The sequence below is a fragment of the Schistocerca nitens genome, chromosome 10 (assembly GCF_023898315.1).
Source record: "Schistocerca nitens isolate TAMUIC-IGC-003100 chromosome 10, iqSchNite1.1, whole genome shotgun sequence".
In the NCBI taxonomy this organism is placed as follows: Eukaryota; Metazoa; Arthropoda; class Insecta; order Orthoptera; family Acrididae; genus Schistocerca; species Schistocerca nitens.
This window is the reverse complement of record NC_064623.1, coordinates 48,421,152-48,433,578: the sequence shown is the minus strand read 5'-3', so window position 1 is coordinate 48,433,578 and position 12,427 is coordinate 48,421,152.

Here is a 12,427-nt window from a genome sequence, read left to right as displayed (position 1 = left end):
GACATCACAAACATCATGCCAGAGGCAGGATTCGAACCTGCGACCGTAGCGGTCTTGCGGTTCCAGACTGCAGCGTCTTTAACCGCACGGCCACTTCGGCCGGCTGGTGAAATAATTAAAACTGCATTGAAAGAAGGTGCATTTGTAGGAAAGGCGAATGACAGACTACGGTTCATTCGAAAATTTTCAGGAAAACAACTATTTGCAACGTCGATAATCCATTTTCTCGGTAAAGTAATATTTCTATTCATCTTGAGTTTGTAGCAATTTCTGTCCATGTTTGCGCCGGTCGGGGTGGACGAGCGGTTCTAGGCGCTACAGTCTGGAACCGCGCGACCGCTACGGTCGCAGGTTCGAATCCTGCCTCGGGCAGGGATGTGTGTGATGTCCTTAGGTTAGTTAAGTTTAAGTAGTTCTAAGTTATAGGGGACTGAAGACCTCAGAAGTTACGTCCTATAGTACTCAGAGCCATTTGAACCATTTGTCCATGTTTGCTTACAACTACGTTCCGCTGAAGTTAGAGCATAATCAGTGATTAATTCCTGTTAAAGAACTAACAAGTGTCCTTTACTGCCTGTACATATATAAATTAGTTATTTAATAAACTAATCACAAATCTGAAGGTTCTTACTGGTGTAAATACGGTCAGATTAATAAGTCATACTTGCAAAATATTCACACCAATTATCGACAGAAGTATAGAAAAACTGGTGGAACCTGACCTTGTGGCTTCCGAAGAAATTTACGAACAGAGTCAGTACTGGCCGTATGAGTCATCTTAGTAGATAGTCTGAAGTAATAAAACCTAACTTTATAGCATTTGTAGTTTTAGAGAAAGCTTTTTACTATATGGACTGGACTACACTCTCCGAAATTTTGAATGTAGTAGGGATGAAAAAACAGGTACTGAAAGGTCATTTAGTATTTGTAGAGAAACCAGACTGTAGCTGTGACAGTCAAACGACATGAGAGTGAAGCCGCATTTAAGGGAGTGAGACAGGGTTTTAGCCTGTATCCGACAATATTTAATCTGTACACTAAGCAAACAGTGAAAGAAACCAAACAGAAATTTCGAAAGGATAATAAACCTCATGGAGAAGTAATAAAAAATGTGTGGTTTTCCGATTACTTCAAAATTCCCTCACAGACATCTGACGATTACGATATTGCAGTGTATGTGTAGATGAGAAGTACGGTGCAGTTTTACTTCGGAAATGCAGGCATATCCGAAGCAACAGGCACTGCAGCCATTACAGCCGTTACGGAATATATGATACGTATTTGCAGTTGTCAATGTGGACAGTCATTAGATCAGAATGAAATTTTCACTGTGCAGTGGAGTGTCCGCTGTTACGAAACTTCGTGGCAGATTTAAACTGTGCGCCGGACCGAGACTCGAACTCGGGACCTTTGCCTCTCGCGGGCAAGTGCTCTACCATCTGAGCTACCCAAACACGACTCACACCCCGTCCTCACAGCTTTTACTTCCGCCAGTACCTCGCCTCCTAGCTTCCAAACTTCACAGAAGCTCTCCCGTGAACCTTGCAGAACTAGCACTCCTGAAAGAAAGGATATTGCGGAGTCATGGCTTAGCCCCTGCCTGGGAGATTTTCACTCTGCAGCGGAGTGTGCGCTGATATGAAACTTCCTGGCAGATTAAAATTGTGTGCCGGACCGAGACTAACTCCTGAAAGTGCTAGTTCTGCAAGGTTCGCAGGAGAGCTTCTGTAAAATCTGGAAGGTACGAGACGAGGTACTGGCGGAAGTAAAAGCTGTGAGGACGGGACGTGAGTCGTGCTTGGGTAGCTCAGATGGTAGAGCACTTGCCCGCGAGCGGCAAAGGTCCCGAGTTCAAGTCTCGCTCCGTCGCACAGTTTAAATCTGCCAGGAAGTTTCATATCAGCGCACACTCCGCTGCAGATGAAAATCTCGTCCTGCGGGGCTGTCAAAACATACTTGGAAACGCTGAAATTGGAAGTCCTATTCAGCCCGCCATATTCTCCAGGCACTGCTCCGTCTGACTGCTACCTTTTTCTATCAGTGGCAAATGGCCTAGCTGACCAGCGCCTCCCGTCACATGAAAAACTGCACAATTGGATGGATTCGTGGATCTCCTCAACAGAAGCCCAGATCTTCCTCCGCAGCATTCTTATGCTGCCAGAAAGATGTGAGAAAGTAGTGATCAGCGATGGCGAATACTTTGAATCGTAAATTATGTGAAAGTTTTTCACAAGAAAGCCTCTAAAACGGCATTAGCAAAGTTTTAGACCTTACAGCTCATACGGAGGTTTGTCGACTGTCGTTTTTCCGCACGCGCCATTCGCGAATGAAACAGTGAACGGGATAAAAGTTACTGAGACCAGAAATACCCACACACCAAACAAAGAAAGGCCACCGGGTCAGATGTAGAGTCGATGAGGTTGTAAGACGTGTATATTTCTACTGTCTATTGTCAAACCACAATTTATGAAATATGTTTATATTTTATTAATAGGATTAAGTAGGAATAATTAATATTTGTCATATTGGAAATAGTTGTGGTAGCAGGAAATGTCTGCACTAAAGTATTGTTGGCAAGAGAGACCGCACATTGATATAATTTTAAAAAGGGCGGGAGAGACAGCGTATGGATACATTTTAAGAAAAGAGCGGGAAAGACCTCGCATAGATACATTTTGTAATGGTAGCAGGGATTATCTGCACTAGAAAGCATTGTTGGCAGGAGAGACCGCACTTTAGCGTTCGTAGGAACTCAGTAGTAAGCGAGATGTGAAGTGAGTCGGTAGCAGGTCTGAAGCGAGAGGTTGAGAGGAGCGGTGTGCCTGCCAGCCACCAGCTATGATTTATAAGAGATTATAAACGGATGTACAGAGACATGAGCTAACTACACTCCTGGAAATTGAAATAAGAACACCGTGAATTCATTGTCCCAGGAAGGGGAAACTTTATTGACACATTCCTGGGGTCAGATACATCACATGATCACACTGACAGAACCACAGGCACATAGACACAGGCAACAGAGCATGCACAATGTCGGTACTAGTACAGTGTATATCCACCTTTCGCAGCAATGCAGGCTGCTATTCTCCCATGGAGACGATCGTAGAGATGCTGGATGTAGTCCTGTGGAACGGCTTGCCATGCCATTTCCACCTGGCGCCTCAGTTGGACCAGCGTTCGTGCTGGACGTGCAGACCGCGTGAGACGACGCTTCATCCAGTCCCAAACATGCTCAATGGGGGACAGATCCGGAGATCTTGCTGGCCAGGGTAGTTGACTTACACCTTCTAGAGCACGTTGGGTGGCACGGGATACATGCGGACGTGCATTGTCCTGTTGGAACAGCAAGTTCCCTTGCCGGTCTAGGAATGGTAGAACGATGGGTTCGATGACGGTTTGGATGTACCGTGCACTATTCAGTGTCCCCTCGACGATCACCAGTGGTGTACGGCCAGTGTAGGAGATCGCTCCCCACACCATGATGCCGGGTGTTGGCCCTGTGTGCCTCGGTCGTATGCAGTCCTGATTGTGGCGCTCACCTGCACGGCGCCAAACACGCATACGACCATCATTGGCACCAAGGCAGAAGCGACTCTCATCGCTGAAGACGACACGTCTCCATTCGTCCCTCCATTCACGCCTGTCGCGACACCACTGGAGGCGGGCTGCACGATGTTGGGGCGTGAGCGGAAGACGGCCTAACGGTGTGCGGGACCGTAGCCCAGCTTCATGGAGACGGTTGCGAATGGTCCTCGCCGATACCCCAGGAGCAACAGTGTCCCTAATTTGCTGGGAAGTGGCGGTGCGGTCCCCTACGGCACTGCGTAGGATCCTACGGTCTTGGCGTGCATCCGTGCGTCGCTGCGGTCCGGTCCCAGGTCGACGGGCACGTGCACCTTCCGCCGACCACTGGCGACAACATCGATGTACTGTGGAGACCTCACGCCACACGTGTTGAGCAATTCGGCGGTACGTCCACCCGGCCTCCCGCATGCCCACTATACGCCCTCGCTCAAAGTTCGTCAACTGCACATACGGTTCACGTCCACGCTGTCGCGGCATGCTACCAGTGTTAAAGACTGCGATGGAGCTCCGTATGCCACGGCAAACTGGCTGACACTGACGGCGGCGGTGCACAAATGCTGCGCAGCTAGCGCCATTCGACGGCCAACACCGCGGTTCCTGGTGTGTCCGCTGTGCCGTGCGTGTGATCATTGCTTGTGCAGCCCTCTCGCAGTGTCCGGAGCAAGTATGGTTGGTCTGACACACCGGTGTCTGTTTTTTTTTCTATTTCCAGGAGTGTATTATCATAAAAGGAAGTAATATTATTGAATTATTTTTTTTGAGAAATTCAAGACTACTGAAGGTATGTTTGTGCAATGCTAGTTGTAAGATTATTGTAAAAAGTATGTCCCATTTGAACGTTTGTAAAATCTTTTCATTCAGAATATAATAAATTTTTGCCAGCAATATTGCATTACTGATTATAATCCGTCTCAAAAACCAACAACGTAAAACTTCGTAAAATTTTATTGTTGTCAAGAAAAAGTTTAACTATGAATTACGTAACTTCAGTCAAATTAGTTAAAGAATGACGTCAGCTTTGCTATTAAAAGATAACATCAGCTTTGGTAATAAATACAGCCACTTATTCTGACAACCCACCAGCAGCTAATAGAGTATACTAAAACAGAGTAAGTATATTCTACATCTACATCCATACTCCGCAAGCCATCTGGCGGTGTGTGGCGGAGGGTACCTTGAGTACCTCTACCGGTTCTCCCTTCTATTCCAGTCTCGTATTGTTCGTGGAAAGAAGGATTGTCGGTATGCCTCTGTGTGGGCTCTAATCTCTCTGATTTTATCCTCATGGTCTCTTCGCGAGATATATGTAGGAGGGTGCAATATACTGCTTGAATCCTCGGTGAAGGTAAGTTCTCGAAACTTCAACGAAGGCCCGTACCGAGCTACTGAGCGTCTCTCCTGCAGAGTCTTCCACTGGAGTTTATCTATCATCTCCGTAACGGTTTCGCGATTACTAAATGATCCTGTAACGAAACGCGCTGCTCTCCGTTGGATCTTCTCTCTCTCTTCTATCAACCCTATCTGGTATGGATCCCAAACTGCTGAGCAGTATTCAAGCAGTGGGCGAACAAGCGTACTGTAACCTACTTCCTTTGTTTTCGGATTGTATTTCCTTAGGATTCTGCCAATGAATCTCAGTCTGGGACTGCTTTACCGACGATCAACTTTATATGGTCATTCCATTTTAAATCACTCCTAATGCGTACTCCCAGATAATTTATGGAATCAACTGCTTCCAGTTGCTGAACTGCTATATTGTACCTAAATGATAAAGGACCTTTCTTTCTATGTATTCGCAGCACATTACACTTGTCTACATTGAGATTCAATTGCCATTCCCTGCACCATGCCCCAATTTGCTTCACATCCTCCTGCATGTCAGTACAATTTTCCATTGTTACAACCTCTCGATATACCACAGCATCATCCGCAAAAAGGTCGTTTATGTATACTGTGAATAGCAACTGTCCTACGACACTCCCCCGCGGCACACCTGAAATCACTCTTACTTCGGAAGACTTCTCTCCATTGAGAATGACATGCTCTCATGCATATTCATGTCGCAGTTCGATGTAGCAGTCAGATGGCGATCCAGTAACAGCAAAAAAGGCAAGGAACAATTTTGTGTTATTTCAGGTAACGACTGAGGGCCACGACGACGTCACATTCTATGTTTCGTCGAAATAATGAGAAAATCACTTTTAATAAGCAGCATTTAAATTTGTATGCGAAGATGGAGAAAGAGAATTAATTTCAAAGGGAAGATTTCATTTGTTATTATTAGAAATCCAAAGGGAAGGTTTCATAGGTTATTGTAAAATGGAAGGTTGCGTAACAAAAGAGATATAGAGGAGATGGTTATTGCGTAACAAAAGAGATATAGAGGAGACGGGAAGGTTTCAAGGTTGAGGCCTCCAGAGCGAGCACTCACCTGGACAGAAAGGCGGCCTCACCTTTTTTCCAGTCGATGGCGACGCCGGGTCTGTCCCCTAACGCACGCAGTTGCGACCGCCCCTGCTTCTTATCGTGTTGTTGACATTCTGATATCACAGACCGGGTGAAGCTCTACCTTATTGGCTCTCGTATGAGATTTGCCTTCTCCCTCGTCGACTCCCTGTTTCATTCGCGAATAATGATTACTATTCATAAATTTTATCTTGAAATATATTGTGCATAAGATGATATGTAATGTTTCAAAAAAGCAGCTGAGATAATATTGAGCTGTCGACAATTCCAAAAATATTCCCGGTATCAGAGGAAAGCCTCTAACTCCGAGAGAAAACGTCAGAAGCAAAGTTGTGGTCCTTATAGCTCATACGGAGTTTTGCCGACTTATTATACCGCCGATTAATGTTATTCTTGTGTGTTGGCTCTCCGTTGTACAAGCAACGTTAATAACTTTGGACATTGGTCACATACTAGAATTTAGCAAGCCACAGAATACGCTGAACTTTCTCCTCTGCGCCGTTCACACTTCTATTGACGTGACCTGATCTGCTGCGACTACACAGTTCGTCGTGTAGTGTCATTACCTGCATGCACACATCACTGAACATCATACAACAGAAACTCTTTGCGATACTTATCAATACAGCTCAAGTTTTAAAACTGTGTTTCGATTCTTATAGCCACAACAAGCGTTCATAACTGCACCATAGCTTTTCGGACGCACTGTATTTCCGAATAAAATTCAGTCGTCAGTTGCACAGCTGGGAACACAGCTGGACATAGGGTGGAAAGGAGCTAGCATGACGGATATCATTCCAATATGTATATATACTAAGATGGTATCTGTTCTTTCCGAAAGAACAGATACCATCGGTGACCATGCAACTCGTTAGAATGAAATGACAATGAACTGAAAACCCTTAGCTGCTTACAGGCATGACATACGTCAAGGGGAAAGATGAAAATCTTTGCCCCGACCGGGAATCGAACCCGGGACCTCCTGCTCACATGGCAGACGCTCTATTCATCCGAGCCACCGACGACATAGAGGTAAGTGCGACTGCAGGGGTTTTTCTCTGGCACGCTTCCCGCGAAACACACATTTTCAACGTAATATCCCGCACCGCATTCGTAGTGCCCCCACCCATTATACTCATTACTCGCTGCGCGCTGCCGATTCCCGCAAGAGTTCGGGCACTGTTTGTGCATGCGCACAAAAGAAGATGATAGTCAAGTGGCCGGTGACATCTTGGTATATGACTGTTGCAGTGTCTGTGTGTTTATGGTTTGCATTTTTTCATATGACTTGTCAAGCCAATGGCAGCACGGCATCTCTTGACGCAATTGTCACAAGTATACTGAGGCAGGAGCAGTGTTAGCATTGCGAAGCTTTTTCTGCCTTAATCTGTCTAACAAGCCTTCATCATGCTTCGACATTCCAGATGATATATCATCACGCCACTCTGGTCTTTTGGCTATAGAAATCTCTACAAGCATCACCTCACTTGGTAATCTGTCAGAATCCATACGGTGGACATGTCCCAGCCAGCGGAGACGTCTCTGCTTCAAGATAGCTGAAATACTGTTGCAGTTAGTTTTAGATAGCACTGCTTCGTTGGTCACACGGTCCTGCCACGTTACTCCGAGGATGGAATATCACACTAGATATTGACAAGAAAATTGATGCTCGGATTGGAAGAGCTGCGACAACTTTTGGCAAACACTCTACACGTGTTTGGATGAGCAACAATTCTCTTTGACCACAAAAATTCTTGTATATCAAACTTGCGTGCTCAGCATCCTTTTGTATGCATTGGAAACATGGACTACCTATGCCAAACAAGAACGTCGCCTTAAGGCTCACTGGCCACTTGACCATCTTCTTCTTCTGTGTGGATGCACAAACAGTGCCCGAACTCTTACGGGAATCGGCAACGCGCCGCGAGTAAAGAGTATAATGGGTGGGGGCACTACGAATGTAGTGCGGGACAATACGTTGAGAATGTGGGTTCCGCGGGAGGCGTGCCAGAGATAAATCCCTGCAGTCGTACTATCCTCTGTGTCCTCGGTGGCTAAGGTGGATAGAGCATCTGCCATGTAAGCAGGACATCCCGGGTTCGAGTCCCGGTCGGGGCACACATTTTCATCTGTCCCCGTTGACGTTACTTCTCGACGTAATCGCCCTGCAGACGTACACATTTTTCACAACGCTGACGCCATGATTCCATGGCAGCGGCGAAGGCTTCTTTAGGAGTCTGTTTTGACCACTGGAAAATCGCTGAGGCAATAGCAGCACGGCCAGTGAATGTGCGGCCACGGAGAGTGTCTTTCATTGTTGGAAAAAGCCAAAAGTCACTAGGACCCAGGTCAGGTGAGTAGGGAGCATGAGGAATCACTTCAAAGTTGTTACCACGAAGAAAGTTGCGTAACGTTAGCTCGATGTGCGGGTGCGTTGTCTTGGTGAAACAGCACACGCGCAGCCTTTCCCGGACGTTTTTGTTGCAGTGTAGGAAGGATTTTGTTCTTCAAAACATTTTCGTAGGATGCACCTGTTACCGTAGTGCCCTTTGGAACGCAATGGGTAAGGATTACGCCCTCGCTGTCCCAGAACATGGACACCATTTTTTCAGCACTGGCGGTTACCCGAAATTTTTTTGGTGGCGGTGAATCTGTGTGCTTCCATTGAGCTGACTGGCGCTTTGTTTCTGGATTGAAAAATGGCATCCACGTCTCATCCATTGTCACAACCGACGAAAAGAAAGTCCCATTCACGCTGTCGTTGCGCGTCAACATTGCTCGGCAACATGCCACACGGGCAGCCGTGTGGTCGTCCGTCAGCATTCGTGGCACCCACCTGGATGACACTTTTCACATTTTCAGGTCGTCATGCAGGATTGTGTGCACAGAACCCACAGAAACGCCAACTCTGGAGGCGATCTGTTCTACAGTCATTCAGCGATCCCCCAAAACAATTCTCTCCACTTTCTCGATCATGTCGTCAGACCGGCTTGTGCGAGCCCGAGGTTGTTTCGGTTTGTTGTCACACGATGTTCTGCCTTCATTAAACTGTCGCACCCACGAACGCACTTTCGACACATCCATAACTGCATCACCACATGTCTCCTTCAACTGTCGATGAATTTCAATTGGTTTCACACCACGCAAATTCAGAAAACGAATGTTGCACGCTGTTCAAGTAAGGAAAACGTCGCCATTTTAAGTATTTAAAACAGTTCTCATTTTCGCCGCTGGCGGTAAAATTCCATCTGCCGTACGGTGCTGCCATCTCTGGGACGTATTGACAATGAACGCGGCCTCATTTCAAAACAATGCGCATGTTTCTATCTCTTTCCAGTCTGGAGAAAAAAAAATCGGAGGCCTTAGAACTTGAATGCACCTTGTATTATCGGTATACGACGCGAGCAGGCGATAGCAGCACCACGTTGAGAGGAGTGACTGTTAGTCAGTCAATCACACGGTGCATGTAGTATGAGTGAGCGTGCTGTCCCTTTGTAGAACTGGGAAAGGTGTTCGATCTACCTGAGTTCAACCGAGGACAGATTGCGTTGGCCCAGAGGCTCGGCACGCAACTTTCGGAAACTGCACGACTTGTCGCTTGTTGAGAGAGTACAGTGGTGTCTTCAGCAGGTGGTTGCAGGATTCTCGAGCATATTCGCAGTTCGAATATAATGAATTTCCTTGAGACAGAGAAGTTGCTGTCCATGCATCAGCACGGCTTTAGAAAGCATCGCTCCTGCGAAACGCAACTCGCCCTTTTTTCACATGATATCTTGCGAACCATGGATGAAGGGTATCAGACGGATGCCATATTCCTTGACTTCCAGAAAGCGTTTGACTCGGTGCCCCACTGCAGACTCCTGACTAAGGTACGAGCATATGGGATTTGTTCCCAAGTATGTGAGTGGCTCGAAGACTTCTTAAGCAATAGAACCAAGTACGTTGTCCTCGATGGTGAGTGTTCATCGGAGGTGAGGGTAACATCTGGAGTGCCCCAGGGAAGTGTGATAGGTCCGCTGTTGTTTTCTATCTACACAAATAATCTTTTGGATAACCATGAGATATAGAAATTTTAAGTTGCCGTCTTTTTCACTTGTAAGATGAACTGAATATTCGAGTGGAGCGAGTTCAAATACTGGTGAAACAGATGTTGTCTTTTTATTACATAGGTGCCACAGTTCAATATGTCCTCAACAAACCGCCAGAAGCAGGAAGGTTAGAAAGTTGATGACCACAGTGCTTTCTCTTCAATGTTTTTCGAATTTGCACACTGTTGCCCAACACCAAACCTATGAAGTAAACTTGTCAACTATAGTGGTTCTCTGACATTAGATTTTTTCTCAAATTACAGGTTCTGTGGCCATTCTTGTAAAATGCAGCTAATCCAGAAAAAATTAAGTTACAACTCGTCTTCATCACTATGGTGTCAAGGAGCTCATCCATTTTATCTTTGGACTGCACAGCAGGTGCAGCAGTGGTAAACCTGTCAGTGGATGAACCCCAGTCAGCTATGGTGCTTGCTCGCTTAGAGAGAGATGGACGGAGAGAGACGGACAGTGTGTGTGTGTGTGTGTGTGTGTGTGTGTGTGTGTGTGTGTGTGTGTATGTATGTTGTCCAGGATGTCCTCCCAAGCCCCTTTACCACACAGACAGAAAACCTTACAAGTATGAGCACTGAGCACTGTGGGGTTTATAATCTCTCCGATCCAATAGAAGCAGACGTACAGGCAACAATGTGTTTCTTTCAGCCCCTGCTGTATAGGCTGCCCTGCACAACAGCTATGTTGACTTGTAGTAGTATTGACCTGCTTTATCTATTAGTTTTGCAGAGGTTACAAGTGTGGCTGGGCGTCGCTGGGGGGAATGTTGAGATGGATAGAGGAAGGAATGACACAGGTAGGGAGACACGAGGGGGTGGCTAGGGAGAGAGGGAACAGGAGAGAGCAGAAATTGAGACAGAGAGGAGACATACACAGAGAGGGGGAGGAAGAGATGATCTGCGAGAGGGGGGGATGATGATGATATAGATGGAAAGAGGGGTGAAGAAGGAGAGATGCAGGAGCAGGTGGAAGGTGTAGAGGAGTAGTGGACAGATAGAAAAGTAACAGGGGTGGAGGGGCGAGGGGAGGATGGGTACAGAGATCGGAAGGAGAGCATAGACAGAGGGTGAGGGTAGAAAGATAGTCTCTGAGAAGGGACGGAGGAGATGGATAGATAGATGTGGGGGGAAGAGGCAACGGAGTGATGGAGGGGAAAGAGGTGGACAGAGCCAAAGAGGAGGATGAGTTGTGTGCAGTCTCGAATGCGCACTCGAGCAAAGCCACACGGAAAAGGCTAGTTCATAAATAAAATAAGAAACATAACGTGTGACTGCACCTGAGCAGGAGTATGAAAGCTAGAGCCAACAGTTTCGTTATATTACAAAAGCCTAAAAATTCACAGCTAGTTCACATGCCTTGGTTAGTGCAGAGGGCGAAACGCACTTGTTAGAGGTGAGGTGCGGATAAATGGTTTGCTGTCTGTATGGGTATTGACGGATTCTCATCATCATTTCATCCCCATCGACACGCAAGTCGCCGAAGTGGCGTCAACTCGAAAGACTTGCACCAGGCGAATGGTCTACCCGACGGGAGGCCCTAGCCACACGGCATTTCCATTTCTGCTACCGAAGGGTGGATCCCTATGTAAATCGTTTTCAAGAATATTTGAGGAATGAAAATATAGTTTTCTCATGTTTTCTTAAAAATCTGTACATGTCTTCGGTCTGAAATTTTAAAATAAATAAAGATGCATTAATAAGTTAGAAAATCAACTTTCTTGTACTTTGAGTCATAGTTGTGGCTTTGTAAATAAAAAATGCGCCATTGAAACTACACTAAAATTTTTAATCTCAGACTCTTTATTTCGATTGTTTCCTAATTGTCCTATGATCTGCCAGACTTTAAACTGTATTCCCGATCGAACTTCTTGTTCGGTTCCTTTGACTTGGTCCTTTCGTGAGTCAACTACACTCCTGGAAATGGAAAAAAGAACACATTGACACCGGTGTGTCAGACCCACCATACTTTCTCCGGACACTGCGAGAGGGCTGTACAAGCAATGATCACACGCACGGCACAGCGGACACACCAGGAACCGCGGTGTTGGCCGTCGAATGGCGCTAGCTGCGCAGCATTTGTGCACCGCCGCCGTCAGTGTCAGCCAGTTTGCCGTGGCATACGGAGCTCCATCGCAGTCTTTAACACTGGTAGCATGCCGCGACAGCGTGGACGTGAACCGTATGTGCAGTTGACGGACTTTGAGCGAGGGCGTATAGTGGGCATGCGGGAGGCCGGGTGGACGTACCGCCGAATTGCTCAACACGTGGGGCGTT